Source organism: Schistocerca serialis, chromosome 2, assembly GCF_023864345.2.
Source record: "Schistocerca serialis cubense isolate TAMUIC-IGC-003099 chromosome 2, iqSchSeri2.2, whole genome shotgun sequence".
Taxonomy (NCBI): Eukaryota; Metazoa; Arthropoda; class Insecta; order Orthoptera; family Acrididae; genus Schistocerca; species Schistocerca serialis.
This window is the reverse complement of record NC_064639.1, coordinates 887,476,760-887,485,018: the sequence shown is the minus strand read 5'-3', so window position 1 is coordinate 887,485,018 and position 8,259 is coordinate 887,476,760. Positions and strand designations below refer to the sequence as shown.

Genomic DNA, 8,259 nt, shown 5'->3' with positions numbered 1-8,259 from the left:
AGATTTTCTGGTTCTAAAATTTACCATATTATGCAGTGTTATTACATGTTGTTTTGTATGAACGTACATCAACTTGTACAGGGAAGAAACTCAGTTAATGCCTAATTAGGCTGGCGACCATATTATTAGCAAATTGGTAGCATATTCTGTGTTGTTTCTTGTCCATCCTGACATGTAGTTGCATTTCGGACTTGCTTGACGTATCATAGTTATTACAGAGTGGGTGTAAGTCTGATTTGCCTCCATTCAGGTACACGTGGTCAATTTCTATACAAAAATCCTTTCTCATAAGGTGAAGCCCGTCAACTTACCATAGTACAGGCTTTAATGAGTATCGTGCCCCAAAGCGCAGTGTTACAAGTTAACAGCACAGGCATCAGCAGAGCGATCCCTGTGTGGTCAGGCGGCCACAACCAACAGGGTACATGGCGGCCCCATCACAATGGACTGGCTACCGTGCTGGATATCAGGTGCAAAGAAATCTGTGGTCATTGTCAACACAGAAATCGACACTGCACAGTGCATCGTGGAAAATTCACCCAGGAAGGTGTCCCCACCCAAGAGATGGAGAATGGTTGGGACTGCAATGCGATAATGAGAAAGTGGGCTAAAGATCTCAATGCACAATGGACACGATGCACCTTGTAAGGGGCCCTTCCCCAATTGGCTTGCTCTTCGGGAATATTTTGAAGAATGTAGGTCAAACCCTACAGGGGACCATCACATGAAGGCTGAAACATGTGAAACTCCTTTTAGTCGCCTTATACGACAGGCAGGAATACCTCGGGCCTATTCTAGCTCCTGGACCCGCAGGGGGCGAAGGACAGGTATGTGGTCCAGTGATTGAAATGTACCATTCCCAGCATTCTTGCTTCCATCGTTTTATTAGGTAGTGGACCCAGACAGGAAGCTGCTAAAAGGCAATGAGGTGCTCCATCGACAGGTGCCGCTTATGGCATTGCAGAGCCCGCCTACGATCTCTAATAGCCTCTGCGATTTCTGATGACCACCAAGGTACTGTCTTCTGTCGGGGCTGTCCCGAGGAACAGGAGATTGCTAAATCAGCTGCCAAAAGAATAGCTGTAATTGTGTTCTGGACTGCCTACTCGAAATCTCCATGTGGCAGGGAGCCAATGGCGACAGCAGAAGTGAAAGGACTCCAGTCAACACTGTTGGGAGCCCATTTGGGCAGGCATCCAGGGAGTGATGCTCAGGGAGTGACAGGAAATGGTCACTACCACAAAGGTCATTGTGGCATCTCCAGTGTATGGATGGGAGAAGACAAGGGCTACAGATGGACAGTTCAATGATCAAGAAAGTTCTGTGCGACACACTGAAGCATGTGGGGGCATCAGCATTCAAGAGACAGAGGTCAAGTTGTGCCAAAAAGTTTTTGAGGTCTTTACCATGGCCAGTGATTATTGTTCCACTCCACAAACGATTGTGGGCATTGAAATCACCCAAGATTAGGAAAGGTGGGGGAAGCTGTAAACCGCTGTAGTCAATATGTTCTGAGACACTTCACCATTGGGAGGGAGGAAACATTGCAGATTGTAATATCCTGAAATGCACTTACCCAAACAGCCACAGCCTCTAAAGCAGTATTAAGAGGCACAAGTTCATTATGTAGTGTGTCCAGAACTTATGGGCAAACACTGCTCGACATCCACCATAGGTAGAACAATTCTTACAATATCCCCAGTATCCACGAATGGCCAGGGTCCAGGGAGATGTAAACCAAGTCTCCTAAAGGGCTATACAGAAGGCAAGGGAAGCTCAGCTGGGTTGTGGAAAACACTGCAACAATACCACTGAAGAATAATGTTGTCAGTGCACTGTGAGACCATGAAAGGATCCAGGAGGCAGGCATGCCCTAGGGTCACTTGCTGCCACTGATTGAGATGTTAGTGCATCAACACATAGAGGTTCTGGGTTTTGTTGTGTGGTACAACCTGGGGCCTCGAGGGGTAATGATGATAATTGTGAAGCCCTGCGACCAGCAGCTTGTGGCTCCTTCAGCCACTGGTTTGGTGAACAGTTGGAGACTGGGAGATACCTTGCAAGGAAATGTCCCAAGGGACCCTTTCCTGGACAGAGAAGCCAGAGGAAGGTGATTTGTCTCTGGCTGGGAAACTGGGAATAATGTCCCCAATGGGTGGGAAACCAATGAAACTAAAGTAGGTGTGGGGGAAGCAGCAAGAGGAGAGTCCGCAACCATCAGGGGGGCAGCCACGGTTGACCAGCCCTCAGAGCCCACTGTAGGAGGTATAACAGGTATGAGTGCAATTGGCGAAGGGGGCGACGTCATCATAGCTGTAGCAAACGACACTGTTACACATGATGTGTGCAACATCTTGTATTACTTCTTGGCCTCTTAGTAAGATTTTTTTTTTTTAATCTCATTTTGTTTGCTTTTGTTCATTGCATCTGCTCGGGGCGGATGTCGTAAGACATCCTTTTAAGTTCGTTGTTGATCAATTAACTCAGTTTTTTTTTTATTACAGAGGGCAGCTAACCCTCTGACCGAACACGCTGAGCTACCGTGCCGGCTGTAAGTTAGTTTGTCCAGAGTCTTATATTCTTGTAGTTTCTTCTCTCTCTGGAAAATGGTGTAATCTGGCAAACAGGGAGGAGTGGCTCTTTCCACAATTGATACAGACGGGGGGAGGGGTATATGGAGCATTCACATGCATCTGTCGTGCACAATCTCAACAGATGGGGGCTAGCATTGTAACATGTAGACATGTGCCTGAATTTCAAACACTTGAAGCACCACATGGTGGGGGGAAGGGAGGGTGACGTAGTTTCACACTGCGTCGGTATACCATCACAGCTATGTTTTCAGGGATTGAATCACCCTGAAAGGCCAAGATAAAGGTGCCGGTAGCAACCCTATTTTTCTTTGGCCCCTTGTGGACACAACAGACAAAGTGTACATCCCATTGCTTCAAGTTCGCACGTAGCTCTTCATCAGCTTGCAAGAGCAAGTTTCAGTGGAAAATGACACCCTAAACCATATTCAGACTACTATAGGAAATGACAGTCACCAGTATGTTGCCCAGCTTGTTACAAGTGAGTGGCACCCATGACTGGGCGGGGGATCCCCATCAGTCTTTGTGTAAACCAAGAATTGGGGGGAGTATTTCTCTGCTTATTGCTTAGCCCTATGTTCCTCCCACAGTGTGCCCAGGACAGAGAACATTTTAGGGTCATATCTCTCTGCATTAAATGAGGACTTTCCTTCCATAGAGACTGCTGGGGCCACATGACCACCAGTGGGAGATAACTTCATCTGCTTTGTCGGTTGCTCATATGCCATGGTGCCACCCATTCCAGATAGGGGCTCTCTCCATGGGCTCCACCCAGTCTCAGCAACGGCAAATCAGCCAGTAATCCGTTGCTCAGAGTCCCCATGACCCGGTCATGATGGGCACATACTCCCTGGCATACATGGAGAGCTTTCAGCTCAGGCACCAACAGTGTGATTCCTTTGTGATCAGGGGCCTACCACCATGCCGGTACTTGCCCCCCTCCCCCCCCCCCCCCCCTCACCCACCCACCCACCCACCCACACACACACACACACACACACACACACACACACACAAAATGGGATGGCTACTGTGCTGGGTTTTGGGTGTACTCCCGTATTAAAGGGAAGGGTGCAAAGATGGAAAGGCACAAAGGTGGAGCATACATTGCACTGAGCGACCTCCCCTACATGATCCACACTTGTGGAGCATTTTGAAAATTTGTGGCAAGTCAAACCCAATAATGGGGACCATTAATGAAAAGTTGTAGAAAATGCCAGAAGTGGCAACTTGAGTACCAAATCATAAACCGGGTCCAAGAGGGGTCTGTATCAAGAAAAGTATCCAATGGAGAGGCAGAGAGATAGTGGAAGTATATACTTGCAGCACGGAAAGTAAGTAATCCTGCAGAGGCTGGGGCCCCATGGTAGTGAAGAACTTACTCACAAAAGAGCTCTGAGTCCCCTGGAGTGCAGAGAGAAAGGACAAGGGTCAAATTTACATTGGGATGATGCTAGAAAAATGAGATCTTGAGTGATTTTTTATCCTGTAGGCAATATGGTGTGTGCTAAGGCAAATTTCTGTGGTTACTGTTTTGTCTCCTAACACTGGAGACCTCATCAGATGCTACAAGATCTCAGTTAGCAGTTCTAATTTTAAATAAGTTCAGTAAGTTGAATTGTTTAAACTTATAATACAACAGTCAGGTTATAATGTCTTCACAGAGCTTCCTAATATTCTGAGTCACACTGAAGTGCCATGAATCTTGTATAGTGGAAAAGTTATTGATGTTTGCTTTCAAAAATACAATAATAATAATTGCTGTCTGAGCAACACAGACAAATCGGCAGTAGATCATGCAGTGGGACAATTGAACCATCAACTATGTTTCTTCAATCCCAGAGTTTTATTAAGGTCCGATTATTACTATGCTAGTATGTACATAGAGGCCCTAGAAATTCAAAGCTACAACAACAATTTTAACAGAAAAGGAAGAGGACTGAAATTACACAAGCTAATGGCTTTAGTTTTATGTAAAGCAAACATCATCAATTCTTCTGCACTTAAGTTCCACAAAACACACTGGCATAATTCCGCAGTCTTAGGGATCACTCTGACAATGTCACAACCAGACTATTGCATGGATATGTATAAACAATTTGGCTTTCTGAGCTTGTTCCAGTTTGGAACCATCGAGTTTCTATAGCCTCTGATGATGCCTCCAGCACTAGAATACAAAATATGAGGCACAAAAACAGTGCACTGAATTTTATTTGATCCTGTAGGATCACACTGTTTGCCAGTAAATGTGCGGGGTATGTCCATATAATGGATAACACCAAAGATACAAAAAAATGGGGAGTGAAAGTCTGCACTGTGCATCAACTCATGTTTTATGACTGTGGGCAGCCACAAAATGCACGGTAAATTCTGTGCTGCCTCACTCCTTCCACAGTCCAAATGAATGCATATCACTCGTTGCAAAGAAAGGGTGGTAAAAATTAAGTACATACATGATTGGTAAAAGTGGACTGTATTTGTAGACTACATCGAGAAACGCAGTTACAGAAGTGTGCTTGCTGCTTGGCGGTCACGGCCCGTCTCCCCTTGTCCCGGCCAGTTCGGCTGTGCATTGTGTGGACAGGTGGGCAGAAAAAATCCTTACCTGCAGCGAGCGTCCGGTCGCTGCTGCACCAATAGAGAGCATTCCGCATATAAATTGCACTAAATACAAATAGCCACATGCAGCACAAACAAGGAAATAAAATGAAGAAATTGTCCACTGTAAACAAAAGAAACACTTCAGTTAGTAATTTGATATTGATGTGCACTAGAGTCTATGTTTCTTGTGGAACAACACAGATCTTCGACAGTGGTCGTTAATAAGTTCCCATTGCTGTGTGCACTGAAACAACTCATACCATACCATCAGGACCAGGATGTGCACCAACAATGACCCCAGACTGCCACACGACAGGTGGCACATTGTCTTCCTTCAGTAGAACCAATGTACCTGGCTGTAGATTGTCCTTTGTTGATCACCAGTCAGTTCTCTATTGTAGTTGTGATAGGTAATCCCTTGACCACCATTTCCAGATGTGCTGCTTGCACTGTTAGATGAGCTGCCATCTTGACAACCTGGATGATGGCTCTGAAAGCAAGCCTGGCTCTGGGACAGTTGTTTACGGTTCACCAATAAGAAAATGGCATGGAGTAAGGTACGAGAATTCATCTAGGTTGTCAGGAGGCTTGCTAACAGCAGCTGAGATTCTGTATGAAACAAACGAAGATGCTCGTTCATGACTATTAGTTTAGTGACATGACACTTATGAAGAAGAGTCATGGGGTGCTTTTGTATGGAACATCAAGGTCTGAAGAAACTGATGGGATATAACTTCTCTGGAATATTACATTAATAATAAGCTTCTAAAATTTATCAGTAAAATGAAAAAGCTTCCGCTAATAAAAGTAATTTAAAATTGCTCTTAAAAGTATACAGTTCTATTAATGTAGAATGTTGAAGCATTGAAACAAACATGCACACTTCAGTAGGCACCTGGACTCATTCCCATGGTATTTCTATTAAAGTTTTTTGGTTTTATAGCTGCAAGAGATTATTTATTGCTACTTTATAAACCAAATCAAATAACCAAGTCAAATAACATTCTCTCTCTCTGTGGTCATTTTTATTTAAAATTGCATAATATTCTGCAAGATGTATATGAATTGCAAGTACAATAATCACTAAAACTTGCAGCAGCATATTCTTCATGTAGATATCAATGATTTTTACATATACTTTAATGAATCCTTCTTGTGTGCCAAGTCAAAACATGGATAATGAGCATATACTTGGTTACAAACAGTCTTCATTGTTATTTCTTCGAGGTTAGCTCACTCCAAAAATTCTTTGACATACAACTTTATTTCTTCATCTGTAGGTGGTGCCTTTGTCTTTTTTGAGAGGGGTTCGTCTTCAGATCAACCCGACATCACTCTTAAGAGAGGATTTCTGTTTTTTAGCTGAATATTTCTTCTCCGCCTTTTTGTTTGGAGTCTTTTTAGCATTGGCCTTCTTGGATGTCTTTTTTAGATTGGCTTCTGTGACCTTCCTTTGATTTTGATTTGGATTCTAAATCATCACTGCTAGCTTCTTTATCAGGTTCATCTTTTACATCTTCCTTATCCCTTTCCTTTTCTTTGTCTGTTACTTTATTTTCTGATTTCGGAAGGTCCTTTTTTCTTAATCCATGTTGTCTTCGCCATCCGATGAATCTCCCCTTAAGCTCTTTCTATGCGCTTTAGCCCTCTTTGAACGTGGTGTTCGTTTCTCTGTTTCATTTTCCGATTCTGAATATCTCTTGTTGTTGGCCTTTTGGGCTGTAGAGCGCTTTGGTCTGCTGTCAGGAACAGGTGCTCCAGGGCCTTTGGGCTCTAACAAAAATGTTAAAATTCTCTGTACAAGTTCATCACATTTTCCTTTTTTTTTTTTTTTTTTTTTTCAACGTCTAAAATACAACAAATTGTTTTCAAGACACTCACTTCAATCTTGCTCAGAATGTGTTTCTTCTTTTCATACTGGTCCGACCATTTTTCAAAGTCAAACCAATAGAATTTCCGTATGTTGTTTCCCACAAGAGCGACCTTCCCAACTCTGTTGAACAGAATTCTGTGAAGCTGCTTTAGAGCATCAGCCTTGAATTTCTTGAGAAATGCATCAGTTCTTGGTATTTCACCCAGGGGAGTTCCTTTGCCTTTTGGTATTTCAATTGCCTCCATTTCTTTAAGCTCATTGAATTCTTCTGTGAATCTTTCCACCTTTTCTCTCTCTTGCACCTGATATTTCCAGGGTTTGATACAGCAATGGAACTGTTTCATCCCCCGACTTGCCGTTTTCTCCGTCAAAATCCTCGTCATCCTCACCACCATCCTCTTCTTCACTTTCTTCTTTGTTGTGCACAGAAACAGACTTCGTTTTTTCTTGCTGCCAGAACCTTTCAACCTGAATGTTAAGGCTGGTATTGCATGCAAGGCACGACAATACTCTTCGAGCATTGGACTTAACTGAATGAAGAGGTATCTTTCCTGACACAATCCAACCAAATGATGTTTCCTGTAAGGTTGGGTGGTTATCTCTTTTCAGTTGACCAGGCTGCAGTGCATCTCTAAGCAGAAGAGCAATCTCAACAGGTTTGTTAAATGATGGGTCTGCTAACCTTACGTGCTTAGGAAGCTGCCAGGAGGTGGTTTCAAGAGATGTTGTTGGCAGTGGCCCTATTATACACGGCAGTAATGCACAGACAGCATGTGTGCTATAGTCAGCAACTCTTGAGGAAATGTACACACTGCAAATGTGCGACGATTCTGCCATTTGAACGTCGCTGATGCCACTTATTGGTATCGAATGCCGACTGAGCTTTAGTCCCATCCAATCTGCTAAGCTCCTAGATATAAAGTTCATTTGTGAGGCACTGTCAAGAAGTGCCCTGCATTTGTACAATTTCCCAATTTTGTTGGCGATGTTTACAAGTGCAGTAGATAATAATACTTATGCATGTTGGTGGTCTCCTTTCACTGTGCAGTATGTCTGCTGATGTTGTACATCCGTTTCTTGGTTTCTACTGTCACTATTACTGGCTTGTTCCTTGTGCAATAATGTGTTGTGGTGCTTGTTACAAATGCGGCAGTTGCCAGCACAGCATTCCTTCAGCTTCTGCTTCATGCCCAG

The 8,259-nt window shown here is 43.7% G+C and overlaps 1 pseudogene; it reads right to left on the bottom strand.

Annotated features, from left to right (window-relative positions):
• Positions 1 to 6,299: 6,299 nt before the first annotated feature.
• Positions 6,300 to 7,902, bottom strand: LOC126456493 (protein DEK-like; annotated as a pseudogene).
• Positions 7,903 to 8,259: the final 357 nt, after the last annotated feature.